Raw genomic sequence first — 18717 nt, 5'->3', positions numbered from 1 at the left:
GTGGGTATGTTTCTGTTTTGGACGGAGTTCTCTGTTACAGGGGGAGGAGGAGGCCAAGTCCGGACTTTTAGTAGAGGGTGTGAAGCAAACCACACCTTGTTTTTGTTGGCACTGTCCTTAAACTCTACTCTCTTGGAGACTGTGCCTTAAGACGCCATCCCTCATTGTCCTGCAGGGTGGGGTCTGCTGAAAGATGGCCACAGTTCCCTCAATGAAGTTCCTCAGTGCAGGAGTCACCTGGGACCCAGAGAGAAGTCTCCCGAACCTTTGGAAGACTGTCCACAATCTCTGTGTAATGTGGGAAGGGCACCCAGACTGGGCACCGGAACTCAGCGGAACAGCGTCAAGACGATGAAGGTACCTTGTCCTCCTCTGGCCAAAGACCATAGGACCAGAATGCTTAGTGATAGACAGGTTAGCTGCCTGCTGTATGGAGGCAAAGACCAAGGGCCCACATTACTGGAGACAGAAAATGGGTTAGAAACTTGGCTGCTGGCTGAGAAGAGGTGTTGCTATGGACATAGGACTGTATCCTTACTGTTTGTTGATGCTGACATGTGGTAACCTATACATTCTCTGATAAACCCCCTTAATTGAGTGTATTGTCTGTTATTCTGTGTGGTAATTTCAATAAACTATGGAAACCAGCATGGAAATAGAGTGCCAACGGAGGAATAGCTGGTATCAGGATAAGTCAAGAAGGATGGAACATAAAGACTTATCTGACTCCATAATTGCAAAAGGGAAGCCAGAGATGTCATATAATGCCCCCAGGCCATTTTTTGCAAATATGTATTTAAATATGTCTTTGATCAGGAGCCATGGTGAGGTAGTGATTAAAAGTTGAGCTTTGGTCTTCATGGTGTGCCGTTTGATACCACAGGAGAAAGACCAGGATTTCTACTTCCATAAACAGTCTCAGAAACCAACAGGAAATCACTATGACTCACTGGCAATGAGTTTGGTTTGTTCTGACTCATTGGCAATGAGTTTGTTTTGTTTTGGGGGATCAGGGAATATCTATATACAAGTACTGTTAAATACCCTAATTTTAGTCTTATTAGAGGTCTTGAAAAATAAGCCTAATGAATATGATGGCTTCCAAGAGGCTAAATCCATCAAGTAGGTTGGGCTGATTCTGTTTTTGGCATTCCAAGAGGGTAATCTTTACAGATTATCTTGAAGGATGCAGAATAATAACTCGTGGCCTACTAATGAGATGTTTGAAGAAAACTAAAAATTGCCTTGTTTAGAAAAATCCGAGTATTTTTTTTTCTATCCTATAAATATATACCTTCTCATTCTCTGGGACAACCAGGGTTTTCCTAAGAGAATTTTATTGGGGAACTTTACTTCATCCACCCTAAAGTCTTGATCTTGCCTCTTCAGACTTGTTTTGTTGTGAAAACTCAAAGAACATCGAGTTCCTTGGAGATCCTTAAACTGCTATTTCGATGTGGTATTAATCAAATGGCAACCCAGCCTTCCCAAATATATTGACTTAGGTGGAGGCTGCCTCAAGAAACAAGAGCTTCACATTTGATTTTTTTTGTGAAATAAAGAGTTCTATGATTTTATAGTATTAATTTTTTACTTATCCTTAGGTGTGTTTTAAGTGTGTCTGTGTATGTTATATCTGTACATAGAGTCATGTATAAATCTAAAAGTGAAAAAATGAGCTGTATATGTGGAAATTAAAATTTGAATAAGCTTCACCAGAAAGAAACACTTTATGTTTGACAAGCCTAATAATAATTGTACTCCTCTAGCAGTCAACCCATAGAGCCCTGGTAGACAAGTGGTTAAGTGCTGGGCTGTGATCCACATGCTTGATAGTTCCAAACCACCTGGAGCTTCAAGGGAGAAAGACTAGGCTTTCTACTCCCATAAAGAGTTACTGTCTCTGAAGCCCCGAGGGGACTGCTGTGAGTTACGATTGACTCTATTGCAGTAAAAGCAGTCAGTCAGCCTTAGCTGATTCACAAGACCTGCAATTTTCTCCAAAGACTTTCCCTGGCACGATCCCAGCTGTGCTTTCCAGAGTCTCATGGATGCTACAAAGTCACGCTGCTCAGCTCTTTAACTAATGCCTAACTGTAAACTGGGTAGAAAACTCAAATGGGAGCAGGACCGGGCATCTTTTTTCCTTCAAACTTACTTCAAGATCAGGCTATTAGTTTAGTTCTCATCAAAAAAGTAATTCTAATTTATCTCACACACAGAATACTCCCTTCTTCAGCCACACTGCCATCTCCTTGGAATATTCTTTCAATGAATCATGAACACAGCTTCTGTTCTAAGAGAGCCAACCCAAATCCTCTGCACCAGAAACAGCCTTTGGCTACACACACTCAGCGTGGGATCCCAGAGCCGGCCAGGAGGGTGCTGTCAATGAGAGAAGATGAATTACTGAGAATCTAGACAATATTGCTGTAGTCTAACTGTTAAGACTTTAAGTGTGGTAATCAGGACAGAGATGCAGGAAAAATGGTTATACCGCTTGATTGAATAGTTCTGACATTTAGAATGCAGATTTATATTGGTTGGAATTCTGTGGGAGTTGCATATCACTGATACAAAGAAAAGGCAAAGTAACAAACTCTGTTTAATAAATTAATTCAAATTATTGCAGATGGGGGTCTCTTTTATAGTGTTTAAACTGACCTTTGAGTCTGCAAACAGCTGACTGGTGGCATTTGAAACCACGATCAGGACATAAGCTTATAAACTGCGTGATCCAAGAGTAAGCTCAATGTTCAGACTAAAAGCACTTTCTACGGCAAATTTCACGTCCTGATGGCAAAGAGGCCCCTCCGATAATGCAGTGATAATTGGTAGAAGCACTTGGGAACTTTGAACACTGCAATTTCTGGAATTACAGAAATGATCTGCTCCTTTCCCCGTGTATATTTCTCCCATGCTTAAAGACTACACAGGGTTTCCAAGAGGCTGACTCGGTTACCATTATTCACAGGACAATTATTGACACAATTAGAATGACCTCGTAGGGAAAAGTAGAAGACTGGGTTTCTAAGACTGTAACTCTTTATTAGAGCACCCGGCCTCATCTTCCGCCAGGGAAGCAGCTGATGGGTGACAAATCATCAGACCTAGAGTTGGTAGTGGAATCTGTAACCCTCTCGGTCACCAAGGTTCCTGCCTCTTCCTGACAGTTGTATAGTAAATCACTGAATTTTGTTCTCAGAGCCATAAATGGGGAAACTGGTTTGTCAAGTAGAGGGTGACATATATGAACCACCTACAGATCTTACAGGTTTATCTATATATTGAGAGATAGATATGTGTAAGTATGTAGCTAGGTAAATAGATTTTATATATATACAGATAGATAAAAGTGTGTTGTCTTAATTAGGATTCCCTATTTTACCTCTTCATTCTGATATCCATTGCAATGGATAAATAGAACTAACAGGCAATATTCCTGATGGAAAGGTTTATTAATTAAGTTAATAGGCAGTGAGAAAGTTAATAGGCAACTGAGAAATGCTCAGGACACAGTTGTTCATAAGGTATCAAGATTTGATGCTATTGAAGCTGCACTGAAAGCATTAGTGAAAAACAAGACTCCAAGAATTGATGAAATACCAACTGAAATGTTTCAACCAGCTGATAAAGTACCTATTGAAAGGAGGGAGGACTTAATGCACTTTCTGATAAAGATCAAGGACTGTGGCCTTCAGCATGGATTGCATGCAATTCAATATAAAGAAGACAAAAATCCTCACAACATAGATAACCTGATAAATGAAGAAAAGATTGAAGTGGTCAAGGATTTGCCTGTTTTGGATCTACAACCAATGTTCACCAAAGCAACAATCAAGAAATGAAATGATGTATTTTGTTGGTCAAATCTGTTCATTTTGAAGACTAAATTATTGGTATTTTCAATCAACAAGCCATGCTATTTTAATCATTTCATATGTATGTGAATTTGGACACTGAATAATGTAGACCAAAGGGGAATTGATGCTTTTGAACTATGGTGCTATTGAAGAATATTAAAATACCATGGGCTGCTAGAAGAATAAATAACAGCCTTGCAAGAAGTATAACCAGGATCCTCCTTGCATGGAAGGATGGCGATTTCATCTCATGTACTTTTAATTTCTTTTCATGAAAGAAGATTCCCTGGAAAAGTACATCATGCTTGGTAAAATGGAGGGGCAACAAAAAGTAGAGCGACCCTCTTGGAGATAATGTCAACACCATCGTTTCAACAATAGGCTCAGGCATAACATTTGTGAAGATGGGGAAGAATTGAGAAATGTTTAATTCCGTTGTTTGATTGGTTGTTGTGAGTAGGCACCTAACAGCAAAGGATTTCAAGGTACCTAACAACAACAACAATAACACACACACGTGTGTGTGTTATAATCCTGAGAGGACCCAATATGTTTGCACTTGTCTATTATCTGAAAGTTGTTGGCTTGAACCAGCCTGACAGCCCTGCAGCAGACGAAATATCTGATGAGCTACTTCCCTCATGACCAGAGTCATGAACAAATTGAAACAGCCCAGCAGTTCTGTGCTTTAACACATGGGGTTTTTATGAGTCCGAGTCAACTCCATGAAAAAGGAATTTGGTCCTCGAATATTAGAAATAGAGATGACATTTAAGGCTAGCTGTTAGTTGGAATATTTAACCCAATCAGAGGCACCTCAGATGTTAGAGCTGGAGATCAGGTTTGTTAACAATGCTGAGGAAAGGCTATTAGTGATTTTAATATGTGTTTAACTCTGAATTTTAGAGACAATAACAAATTGTTGTTGTCCTTGTTTTAAACAAGTGATGTAACAGACTCAGTTTTGAGTTGAGTCCATGAAAGTATAAACTGGATGCTATATTGACTTCATGATTCATCATACAGAAAAGAATAGAGGTTTCTATAATGAAAAACAGCATTTTGCCTAGTGTTTCTGGCAAGTCACATACAAGAGTGTCAGTGAAAACGTGTCACTGTTTTCAAAGGAAAATTCTACCAGGTTAACGACATCCTTTGTCATGGGACCATGCCTCAGTAAAGAGTAAGCACATGATTATTGACTACACAGCAAGTAAACTTGCAACCTCAAAAGCCCACCATGGACCCTTTCCTTTCAGATTCTCTACATCATCAACCCATTGAGTAAGTACAGTTATACTTCATCAAGACATTGAGAAGGTACATATGCTACTGAGCATGTAACCTATGTAAAACAGTATCCAAATAATCCTATTAAGTACCATGAATATACTGTCACCTCTGCATACCTGGGACTTCATGGGATATTACTTATAAGAAGTAAAGATGAAAGAAAAAACTACACTTGATTCATGGGTAAAATAGCTTGTTTTTTTGGTGAAGAATGCAAATGGAATACTGCTCTGTTAAAGAAACAGATAAATGTGATTTAAAAGTCACTGGAGAAGATGGTGGAAAACAGTACCCAGTGAACATACATTTTAGTGTCGTACCTTGCCACCTACTCGATATACAGAGCACGTAACTGAAGGCAACGTTATACACAGACTTATATGCATTTACAAATGGCTTGGCTGTTTTTTTCATGGTCTGGAAAAAGCCCGAAGAAAGCCAGACTCTTCCAAAACAGTGACATAGGTGTTTGATGAAGAAACATATAGAGATACAAGATAAAAATAATAGATTTCTCATGGGAAGGGTATTGTTTATGTCTCCACAGGATAGGGAGAGAAGGACCAGACCTCAACCTGGTATGCCAAGCCTTGAGGCCAACATACTGGCATGAAGCAGCGAATCAATAGAGAGGTCTGCAGGGCTGGCCCCAACTCCAGCTATGTCAAGCCCCTCCCCCAGAAGAGTGCACTACAGAGAAGAGCTTTGAAGACAGAGCCCGGGAGGAGTGGCGGATCTGCTCAGATCACATGGGAGAAAATTAAGAGCGACATAGAGAGCAAGAGAGTGGACTGCATTCTGGTCCATGAAGCCCTGAGGACAATACTCATGCTCAGAGCAGCCAAGGCACAGATAGGACCACAGGGCTATCCAAAATCCCCTTGCTGACTCACAGCACTGGAGGGAACAGCATTAGAGACAAAGTGCAGGAATTGTGCCTGGTCTGACCCCCACCCCCAACCAGGTACCGGGGCAAAACTCAAAGGAGTGCAACAGAGCCGCAAGGCAAGCAAAGCAACTAGTCCCAGAGAAATCCCAAAAATCGACTTCAGACTCAGAGGGCAGGCTTGGAACCTTATCACATTTGATCAGAAAACGTATATAATGGTCAGCAGACAGACCTAGAACTATTTATAGGTCTTTTCCCCCAACTTAGCTTTTTAAATCTTTCCCCCATGATTTTTACATAATATAGGCAAGATAAGCAATCCCAAGGAAAAAATGGTCTGAATGACAATTCTGAGAGGACAGGAAAGAGGGGAAAGTGGGGGAAAGGGAGGGAGTAGCCAATAAACCCAGCAGCAGGGAACAACAAGAGAAATCAATGATGAGGAGTGTGCAGAATGCCTGGCGAGGTTTGATCAAGTACAATGTAGCCAAGATGAATTACTGGGAGCCAAATGAGCATCTAACCTGATAGTAGGACAGGAGGGAAGTAAAAGGAAATAGAGGAAAGAACTAGGAAACAAAAGACATTTAGAGAGGTCTAAATATAGACATGTATATATGCAAATATATTGATATATAATGATAGGGGTATAGGTCTATGCATATTATTTATTTATATGTTAAGTATCAAGGTAGCAGATGGACACAGGGCCTCTACTTAAGTACCCTCTCAACACAAGAACAGTTTGATCTAATAACCAGGAATTCTGGGATGCTCACCACCCTGACATGATAGCTGAAATCAAAATGGGTGCATAAGCAAATGTGTCAAAGAAAGCTGAAGGTACCCTGCTATTAGAAGATGTAGCGTTTGGAGTCTTAAAGGCTTGATTTTCAACAAGTGGCTATCTAGCAGGGAAGCAACAAAGCCCACATGGGAGTAACAAACCAGCAACCTCTGTGATCACTAGGTGTCAACCAGACCAGGTATCAGGCATTAGAAGATCCAAGACAAAAATATCATATCAATGTGAGTGAGGAGGGTCAGAATGGAGACCCAAAGCCCATCTGTATACAATTGGACATCTCTTCACAGAAGGGTCACAAGGAAGGGATGAGACAGTCAGGGTGCAGTAGAGCACTGAAGAAACACACAACATTCCTCTAGTTCTTTCATGCTTCCTCCCCACCACTATCATGACTAGACAAGAGCCTGTGCATGGCACAGATAAGAGCTTTCGACACATGAAATCCAGATCAGATAAACCCCTCAGGAACAACAATGCAAGTATTGATACCATGAGGTTGGTACTGGAGGGAGAAAGGGGAAAAAGAGGTACTATAGCGATGATTGATGTATAATCACCGACCCCCACCCCCCACACCCCAAGGTGAACAAACAACAGAAACGTGGGCAAAGTGAGACAGTTGATGGTGTAAGATATGAAAATAATAATAATTTACTATTTATCAAGGGTCCATGGTGCTGGGAGGGCGGAGGAGGGAAGGAATAAGGAGGAGCTGATACCAACAGCTCAAGTAGAAAGAAAATGTTTTCAAAATGATGATGGTAACATAGGTACAAATGTACTTGGTACAATTGATGTATGAATTGTTCTAAGAAATGAAAGAGTGCCCAATTAAATGATAATTAAAAAAATAGTTGATGTCTTTATAGGAGTGACTTCAAAAAGTTCATGTAAAATAGAATTAAGAGATAATGGCATGTGACCCAAACATTGTGAAGTCCCCTTGTATTGTATGCTATCATGCTTCAGTACGTATTAACTTGGAAGCAACACTAAAAACAGAATGAGTTGGCAAAGAGATTCAAGGTATTTTCAATTCTTCCTCAGTCCCCTTGCATATTGTGCAATGGGCTTCTGGGTAAATAAGACAGCTGGAAGAAACATAGTTTGGAAGAAGTACAGTCATATAGTACCTTGCAAGTGAGGAAGCAGTACTTCAACTCTGGTTATTTGAAAAGGTCAGCAGGATCAGGCACTGGTAAGGTGGAGGGTCAGTTAAAAAGAGGAAGATCTTCACTGACATGGCAACACAGTGGCTGAAACAAAAGACTCACATTTACGTGCAATCGTGATTTGACACGGGATTTGGCCATCTTTCCTTCTGGTGTAAAAGGAGACAGTAGCAATTGGAACTGATTCCATGGAAACCTTGGGATCAAGGATAACAATACTTCCTCTATGCTTGGGGCATGTCGGGGAAGCTCGGTTGCGGGGGAGGACATCATGCATGGTAGAGTGCAGTGGTGGAAAAGAGGAAGGCACTAGAGGAGGTGGATGACACAGTGTCTGAAACAATGGTCTTAACATAGAAACAATTCTGAGATGTTTCATTTGCTGTATATTGGGCCATAATGAGTTGGGACTGACTTAAAGTGACCTAACAACAACAACAACCGCAGCAGCAAAGCAACAACAACAAAGCAACAATGTCATTGGATATTTTTAGGCGGTGGCTATTAGTTTTAGTTATCATGTCACTAAGCCACAGTGCTTAGAGAACTGAGCTGAGTGATAGGAGATTCCAGGAGTCCCGCAGAAGAAAAGCTGGGCAATCTCCAAGCATCAACATTACAGCCTCAGAAACCTAATGAGGGTTTACATTGCTCTTGCATGGTCTCAAAGGGCCCTGGTGGACTGGTGCTTTATATGTTGTGTGCGAACTGCAGAAGAAAGATGAGACGGCTCCCATGAGATTTTACTGAGGAGTTCTTAGATTCTGTGCTTATGGGTCTCCATTGACTGGATCATCGTGGGGCACACACACACACACACACACACACACACACACACACACACACACACACAGAAAGAGACAGAGCGGCAGAGATACAAAGACGAGACAGAGCAAACTAGTAGGCTACTGTGTACGTTATTGGTCTCTGACTACAATGTCAGAGGTCCCAATTTCCCTGACACTGCTTGGGGTGGAGGGGGGGGATTGGCCTGTCTGTCCCTTTAACGATTTAAGTTTCAAAAACCCTATATCAGTGGTTCTCAATCTTCCTAATGCTGCGACCATTTAATACAATTCCCCATGTTGTGGTGAGCCCTAAACCATAAAATTATATGTTGCTACTTCATAACTGTAATTTTGCTACTGTTATGGATCAGGTGACCTCTGTAAAAGGGTTGTTTGACTCCCTGATGTACAGGCTCTGACCCATTGCCCAATATAGAAATTTTAGGAATCAGAACCAACTAGATGGCAGTGTATACATGTGCACACGCACACTCTCCAGACATACTTTTTTTCTCTAGATAAATGTCTGCCATGTCAGTAAATGAACGATAATGGGTCAAGGCTTACTAGATGAGGCTAAGACATTGGCATTAAGTTGATTGTGTCAAATCCCTTTTAAATCTTACCAGAAAGGACACTTTTAAAGTTTCTCCCCTTTTCTTACGCTGATCATTATCATATTTTTCTTTACTTCAAAAACACTGCCTTAAGAAATCAAATATGTAAGAATCCCCAGCTGCTTTTAGGGCATCAGGCATAAGCTAAGTACACATACCAGAGATTATGACACAATCTGCTAGTCCAGTAGACAGCCAGATGATCTGAATGTTTGCCTCACTGGATAACTGAAATCTGCACTCAACTGTGGTCTCTTGTAAATGAAATGGAAAACACAGAAATTACTTTCTGAGAAGAGGAGAAATTATTAACGGTTAAAAAAAAGTTATGCTGTTACTTCGTTTCTAAACATAACACCTCCGTGTGTCTTTTGATGGATGGATTACTGGTGAGGGTACCAACATCTTTGAAATGTGCTGTTGTGGTAGTTTAGCATGTCAGACATATTGCAATTGAAGGAGGCTTTCTGAGTTCACTACAGATATGGGTGGAATTCTAAGAAAAACTGCAGCCAGAATTTTCCTTAGAACTATGAGATGTATCGTGTACTTTAGACATGTTATCAGGGGAGAGCTTTCCCTGGAAAGAACACCCTGGTTGGTAAAGTAAAAGGGCAATTAAAATGAAGAAGACCGTCAAGCAGATCGAGTGACATGTTGCTGGGCACCATCAAGTCAGGTCTTTTTGTTTGCTTATTTTAATACATTTATTAGGGGCTTATGCAACTCTTATCACAATCCATACATACATCAATTGTGTAAAGCACATCAGTACATTCATTGCCCTCATCATGCTCAAAACATTTGCTCTCGACTTAAGCTCCTGACATCAGGTCCTCATTTTTCCCTCTCCCTCCCCGCTCCCTGTTCCCTCATAAGACCTTGATAATTTATAAATTATTATTTTGTTATATCTTGCCCTGTCCAATGTGTCTCTTCACCCATTTTTCCATTGTCTGTCCCCCAGGGAGGAGGTCACATGTAGATCCTTCTAATCTGTTCTCCCTTTCCAACCCACACTCACTCTACCCTCCCTGTATCGCCACTCACACCGCTGGTCCTGAAGGTATCATACGCTCTGGATTCCCTGCGTTTCCAGTTCCTATATGTACCAGTGTACATCCTCTGGTCTAGCCAGACTTGTAAGGTAGACTCTGAATCATGATAGTTGTGGGGGGAGGAAGCATTTAGGAACTAGAGGAAAGTCGTATTTTTTCATTGTTGCTATATCACACCTTGACTGGCTCATCTACTCCCCTAGACCCCTCTGCAAGGGGATCTCCAGTGGCCTACAAATGGGCTTTGGGTCTCCACTCAGTACTCCACCCCTAATTCACTATGGTAAGATTGTTTTGTTCTGATGATGCCTTATACCTGCTCCCTTCAACACCTCATGATCACACAGGCTGGTGTGCTTCTTCCATGTGGGTTTTGTTGCTTCTGAGCTAGATGACCGCTTGTTTACCTTCAAACCTTTAAGACCCCAGATGCTATATCTTATGATAGCCGGACACCATCAGCTTTCTTCACCACATTTGCTTATGCACCCATTTGTCCTCAGTGATCGTATCATACAGGTGTGCACCTAATGATATGATTTTTTGTTCTTTGATGCCTGATAACTGATGCCTTCAGCACCTCGTGATCGCACAAGCTGGTGTGCTTCTTCCATATGGGCTTTGTTGCTTCTGAGCTGGATGGCCGCTTCTTTATCTTCAAGTCCTTAAGACCCCAGATGCTATATCTTTTGATAGTCGGGCACCATCAGCTTTCTTCATCACATTTGCTTATTCAGCCACTTCAGTGGTTGTGTTAGGAAGGTGAGCACCATAGAATGCCAATTTAATAGAAGAAAGTATTCTTGCATTGATGGAGTACTTGAGTGGAGGCCCAATATCCCTCTGCTACCTTAATACTAGACCTATAAATATATGCACATAGATCTATTTCCCCATCCTCATATATAAATATGTTTGCATATATACATGTCTTTAACTAGACCTCTATAAATGTCCTTTGCCTCCCAGCTCCTTTCTCTATTTTCCTTGACTTTCCTCATGTCCCACTACCATGCTCCACCCCCACCTGGGTTTCAGCAATACTTCTTTGTTACATTACCCTTGATCATGCCCTATCAGGATTCCGTTACCCACCTTGTTCCCTTGTCCCTGGGTTTGTTGACACCACTTCCTTCTCCCCCACCTCCTCCTATCCTATGCTTCCCCCCTCACCCCCCGGAACTGTCGGTCCCATTGTTTACTCCTCCAGATTGTTCATCCAGTCTATCTTATTTAGACAGACCTGTGCAGATAATAACAGGCACAAAAACAAGACAGAGCAAAACCAAGCAACAATATACAGCAAAACAACAACAACAAACCACTGACAAAGAACAAAACAAAACACAACAAGAAAGAAAAGCTTGTAGTTAGTTCAAGGATCATTTGTTGGCATTTAGGAGTGTTTTCCAGTCCAGTCTGTTGGGGCACCACGCCCTGGCCCCAAAGTCCACCTTCAGCATTCCCTGGGGACTTTGCAGTTCCATTCCCTTGCTGTTTCCCTGCACTCCCCAGAGCTTTTCCCTGGTGTGGCGGGATCAGGTCAGGTGTAATTCCCACACTGTGTCTCTGGTTCTGTCCCTGGAGGGCCATGGGTCAGTGAGGGATGTCATATCTCATAGTGGGGCTGGCCATGTGGTCCTCTCTGTGAACTGGCTGCTCTAATTGGGGTCATCGTCCTCAAGGTCTGGTGGACCAGGATGTGCTCCACTCTCTCCTATTCCCCACTTATCTGCTCTCCTGTGCTCAGATCAGATATATCCCTCTCCCAGAGCTGCAGATTCAATGCCCTCTTTTGAAATAAATTCTTCTGAGGGGAGGGGCAGGCATCTACTTAGTATTTGGTACTGGGGCCAGCCCCCCAGACCTCTCTACTGGTTCCCTACTCCACACTGGAATGTTGCATTCACACCTTGGGCACTGGGTTGAAGCCTGGTCCCTCTTTCCCTGTGGAGATATAAGCAATACCCTCCCCTTGGGTGGGTTAGCGCCCCGTGCCCCCGCTGCCCATTTCTTCCTTATTTCCATTATTTTTTATTCCTTTTCCCCCTCCTCCTAGTTGTCTACCATGTGCATCCCTACATTTGATCTGGTCCCTGCCATACTGCACGGTCTGTACGCACGACAGAACAGCACGCTGCGTGGTCTTGTGCCATTCTTACAATTGTGACTGTGCCTGCACCTTTGGATGCAGCCACTGTGGAAACTCTTCTTACGGAGGGCGTCTCATTCTCCACTTCATCGAGCATGATGTCCTTCTCCCGGAACGGATCTCTCCTGACAGGTCCAAAGCATGTCAGGTGAAGTTGTACCATCTTTGCCTCTACGGAGCATACCGAATAATTTCATTTGAAATTTTCATTTTTAACTGAATATTACTCAGTAGCGATCAGTATCTGGGAGAGAAAAAAACATTGGCATACATATCTATACCAGTTGATGGAGAGAGGCTAATGTTTTTTTTTACCAAAGTTAAGGGATTTTTCAATAGGTACTTTTTGTGGATTAGCGGGATATTTTTAAGGAAAACACATAGGTGAACCACTTTTGAATTGTGATGAATATATGTTTATATTTGCCTGAAGATTATGACTTTACACAACTTAAAAAAAACAGGTAGATAAGCAGTCTGCTCAGCAAATGTCAGTCAGTCATTTTCAAGTTCTTTAAGTGCTCCCAGCTTTCAGCAAGCAAAGTTTCGCAGAACTGTGCTCTGGATACAATATTGAACAATACAGGGGCCATCCAAAGCAGATGGGAAGAATACACAGAAGCACTGCATACAAAAGAACTGGTCGACATTCAGTCCTTTCACGACGTAGCACATGATCAAACGGAAGACAGAAATACAAGCTGCACTGAAGGCGTTATCATAATATAAGGCTCGAGTAATTGTCCTGTCCTACAGGGTTGACGCAACTGTCTGGGGCCAATGAGAGAGAAAGCCATGGTTTCACTATGATTCTAGGAGGGTTTGAGGCTCATAGGAGGCACACACATAGATCACATTGTTTCTTATCCATTCATCTCGCATTTCATTTTGGGATTACTTCTACTTTTTGTTGGTTGAGTGTAGTGATGTAAGGAACATTGAGTCAATGAGTCCTTTTCATGTTTTCTAAACGTTTCTTGTATATATGCCAGAGAGTGGTATTTCTGGTTCCCATGAAGCTTTTTATTTATCTCCTTGAGGAACAGCAAAATCCACTTCTACAGAAGCTATACCACTTTGATGGCCACCAATATGGATAACACTTATTATTTTCTTCCTTTAATGTTAGCCATCTAAATCTATCTTTAAAAATACACTTAGAAAATACTAATATAAATTAATTTCTGAGGTGAAATATATACCAATTGAATTTGATAAAACTCATTATTGAAAATGTCTCTATGTATATTTATTTTCCATATATGTCTAATGTTATCTGCATCATCTAGAGTAATAATGTGGTTTCTGATGCAAAATAATTACCAAACATAAAGAAAATCATGTAGAATATATTTTATATAATGCAAAATATACATTTCAATTAATGTCACATTTAATGGAATTTATTTTAAAAAGAAGAGGACTCATGAGAAAATTTTGTTTTAGGAGCAGCCCACTAGGATAAATGCAAATTGGTTATCACAGCCCTAATAATAAAAAAGCACTTTTATGAAAATTACTAGAATACTGTAAATGATATTGAATTTAATATGATAAATAAATAAACACATAACAATTCACAAAGACATTCCAAAAGGTGCATTTACAAAGGTTTGAGAATGCAAAATTATGGGGAGACAGAACCAAACTGTACTAATGTTAGAAATATTCATACAATCAGCACATTAAAGGTAGAGCCATGGTTAAAATTAGCACAGTAGGTGGTACACAAGGTTAGTACCTATGCTCACATTCATGACTGTATTTTTCTGCTTTTTGCTGCACTTAGCTGCTTAATGTAGTCTACATGCATTTGATGTTGCCTGATGATATAAAACATTAGCATATTGAGAAAAAATAGTGTAGAAATCAATGCAAATTTAGTCTTACAACAGCATCTTATTCATGAAACTTGCTACAAGTGAGCTTCTTAAGAAAGTAAGCCCACATAATATTCAAATATCTTTCACAATTATTAAACAATGTGTAAAATTTATGAAAACTGAAATTAGTTCCCACAAAACCCAAATTATTTTATGTTAGATATAATTTCAAAATAATTAGAATAACTTTCCTTTGTGATTTGCTACTATGATTCAGATTTTTTTGTATCCCAATTTTCAGGTAACAATTGTAATCCTTACTTGTAATAGTGACTGAAAATGAATGGAACTTAAAACATACATGACTGAAGATCAAAATCTACAGTCTTCAGTATAGTAATCCATCTCAACATAAAGAAAACAAAAACCCTCACAAGTGGAAAGAGGAGCAAGATCACAATAAAAGGATAAAAGATTGATGTTCTTTTATTTTACTCATTTTATTGAGAGCTCATACAACTCTTTCACAATCCATACATACATTCATTGTGTCAAGCACATTTGTACATTTGTTGCCATCATCATTCTCAAAACATTTGCTTTCTACTTGAGCCCTTGGCATCAGCTCCTCATTGTCCCCTCCCTCACTGCCTCCCGCCCCTCATGAATCCTTGATAATTTATAAATTATTATTATTTTGTTATGTCTTACACTGTCTTACATCTCTCTTCACCCATTTTTCTGTTGTCCATCTCCCAGGGAGGGGGTTATATGTATATCATTGTAATCGGTTCCCCCTTTCTACCCCACCCTTCCTCCACCCTCCAGGTATCGCCACTCTCACCACTGGTCCTGAAGGAGCCATCTGTCCTGCATTCCATGTGTTTCCAGTTCCTATCTGTACCAGTATACATCCCTGGTCTAGCCAGATTTGTAAGATAGAATTGGGATCATGATAGTGGGGAGAGGAATCACTTAAGAAGAGGAAAGTTGTATTTTTCATTGTTGCTACACTGCACCCTAACTGGCTTGTTTCCTCCCTGAAACCCTTCTCTAAAGGGATGTCCAGTTGCCTACAGATGGAATTTGGGTCCCCAATCTGCAGTACCCCTCATTCACAATGATATGATTTTTTGTTCTCTGATGCCTGATACCTGATCCCTTTTGACACCTTGTGATCACACAGGCTTGTGGGCTTTGTTGTTTCTCAATTAGATGGCTGCTTATTTACCTTCAAGTCTTTAAGACCCCAGATGCTATATCTTTTGATAGCCGGGCACTATCAGCTTTCTTCACCACATTTTCTTATGCACCTATTTGTCTTCAGTGATCATGTTTGGAAAGTGAGCATCAAGGAATGCCAGTGTAATAGAAAAAAGTGTTCTTGCATTAAGGGAGTACTTGAGTGGAGGCTCAATGTCCATCTGCTACCTTAATACTAAACTTATAAATATATACACATAGATATATTTCCCCATCATCATAAATAATTCACATATGTACATGCCTGTATTTAGACCTATAAATGTCCCTTGTCTCCTAGTTCTTTCCTCTATTTCCTTTTACTTTCTTCAGAGAAAAGAAGATTGATGTTTGTAATAATTCTCTTTACTTGTTTCTACAATCAACATCCATACAAATAGTAGTCAATAATTCAAATAGCATATTGCATTGTGAAAATATGCTACAAAAGACCACTTTAAAAAATTTTTAAATTTTTAAAAGTATGTCAGTTTGAGGATTAAGACCCATCTGACCAAAGTGTGGTATTTTCTCTCGCTGTGTATGTCTGAGAAACATGGAAAATTAGTAACATGACTCATAACAACCCTATAGGATAGAGTCAAACTGCCCAGATTTTTACAACTATGTAAGACATTGAAGGAAAAGATAGACTCAGATTAGCTGCTGAGTTCAAGCAGCAGGCCTTTAAGTTAGAAGTTGAGCATGTGAACCAAGGCCCCACTCAGGCAGGTTATATAGAAGGTCAGTAATAGTTTTGTGTCAACTTAGCCTGATCGGGAATCTCCATGGTTTGGCAGTTAGCCGTCCCCCATCTGGTGCAGGCGACAGCCTGATGATGTCTCCTCAGCCATGTGGCCTATTTGATATTCACAAAGAGATACTGGGGAACACTGGCCGATTCTCTTTCTCATTCATGTTGTCTTGGATCCTGGGTCTACTCTCTTTGGGACTTGTGCCTGCAATGTTACCTGCCATCTCGGGAGCTAGTCAGTCTCCCAAAAATGTAAACCGCCGATCTGATTTTGCCTCTATTGATCTCTCATCTTTCTGTTTCCCAGTTTCCAAGTTCTAGGAAACCGTTTAGGAAATACCTTGGGCACAATTTTTGACGACCAAACCTGGGCTACCCTGCTTCTACAACCAGCTGAGCTACTATTCTTTTTTTCTTAACAATTTATTAGGGACTCATACAACTCTTATCACAGTCCATACATATACATACATCAATTGTATACAGCACATCCATACATTCCCCGCCCCAATCATTCTCAAAGCATTTGCTCTCCACTTAAGCCCTTTGCATCAGGTCCTATTTTTTCCCCCTCCCTCCCCGCTCCCCCTCCTTCATGTGCCCTTGGTAATTTATACATCGTTATTTTGTCATATCTTGCCCTATCCGGAGTCTCCCTCCCCCTCCCCACACTTCTCTGCCGTCCCGAGTTCACATGTGGATCCTTGTAATCAGTTCCCTCTTTCCAAGCCACTCACCCTCCACTCTCCCAGCATCGCCCCTCACACCCTTGGTCCTGAAGGTATCATCCACCCTGGATTCCCTGTGCCTCCAGCCCTCATATGTACCAGTGTACAACCTCTGCCCTATCCAGCCCTGCAAGGTAGAATTCAGATCATGGTAGTTGGGGGGAGGAAGCATCCAGGATTTGGGAGAAAGCTTTGTTCTTCATCGGTACTACCTTGCACCCTAATTAACCCATCTCCTCTCCTAAACCCCTCTATGAGGGGATCTCCATTGGCCGACACTTGGGCCTTGGGTCTCCACTCTGCACTTCCCCCTTCATTAAATATGGAATATATATATATATATATATATATATATATATATATATATATACCAACACACACATACATATATATACATATACGCACATATATCTTTTTTTTTGCATGATGCTTTATACCTGATCCTTTTGGCACCTCGTGATCGCACTGGCCAGTGTGCTTCTTCCATGTGGGCTTTTTTGCTTCTGAGCTAGATGGCCACTTGTTCACCTTCAAGCCTTTAAGACTCCAGACACTATCTCTTTTGATAGCCGGCACCATCTGAGCTACTATTCTTGACAACAACTTCTCTCTTAATAGACATAGGTAGTGTCTATGGTTTTGCTTCTCCAGGGAGTGCAGCCTGATCTCAAACAAAACACTAGCACTCATTGACATCAAGGTGATTCTGATTCATAGAGACCCCACAGTATAGAGTACAACCACCCCTGTGGGTGGTAAATCTTATAGGAATAGAAAGCCTCATCATTCTCCTCCAGAGCAGCTGGTCATTTGTGACTTTTGACCTTTTGTTTAGCAGCAAGAAGCATAGTCCACTGACTACCAGTCAGCACAAAGGAGGGTTCTCATGGACGTGGATTTGCACATTGTCTTCAAAAGTCTGCTTAATAGAGCAAAGATGGTGAAGGTGACACTGGATCACTGGGTTAGGCCATGTTTTAATCTGTTGTACAAGTGGTAGTTATGATTTGGGGAAAATGTAATAGTACATTTAGTACCTTACAACAGTAGTAGCAATTGTAGTTTTTAAATAAGCATGACATTTTTACTCTTTTTACCAACATAAACCTGTGTCTTATGGAGTCTATCTCTTAAACTACCTGTTGCTCGGCATGTGGTTCCTGGTTATTGGAAACCAAAAGATAGGCTACAGTTGGTGTTGCCACCTGAGAAATCCAATTCAGCATCCTGCTACTGTAACTTGCAACACTCTTACATGTCCATTACTCTGAGACAGCAATCATTTGCAAAGATTTTACAGAAGAATCTATCAGAAGTGTATAGAGTGAAGAAAGAATTCTGAATTTTCAATGCAGAATTTTCAATTCTGAATTTCCAGGCCTTCTGAAACCACTGTGAATGGATGAATCCCTGAAATTATTGCCCTGAGATAGTCTTTAAACTTTAGACTAGCTCCTAAAATTATCTTTAAATAAAAAATAATTTATCTTGATTGGTGAAATGTCTGCCTTGGACCTTGCATTCATGTAA

At 40.8% G+C, this 18717-nt stretch overlaps 1 pseudogene; it reads right to left on the bottom strand.

Annotated features, from left to right (window-relative positions):
* LOC142439802 (armadillo repeat-containing protein 10 pseudogene) overlaps positions 1–12803 on the bottom strand; it is a 42266-nt pseudogene extending 29463 nt beyond the window's left edge.
* Between the last annotated feature and the right edge of the window lie 5914 nt (positions 12804–18717).

Source organism: Tenrec ecaudatus, chromosome 2, assembly GCF_050624435.1.
Source record: "Tenrec ecaudatus isolate mTenEca1 chromosome 2, mTenEca1.hap1, whole genome shotgun sequence".
NCBI lineage: Eukaryota > Metazoa > Chordata > Mammalia > Afrosoricida > Tenrecidae > Tenrec > Tenrec ecaudatus.
This window is presented reverse-complemented; position numbering and strand designations above follow the sequence as displayed.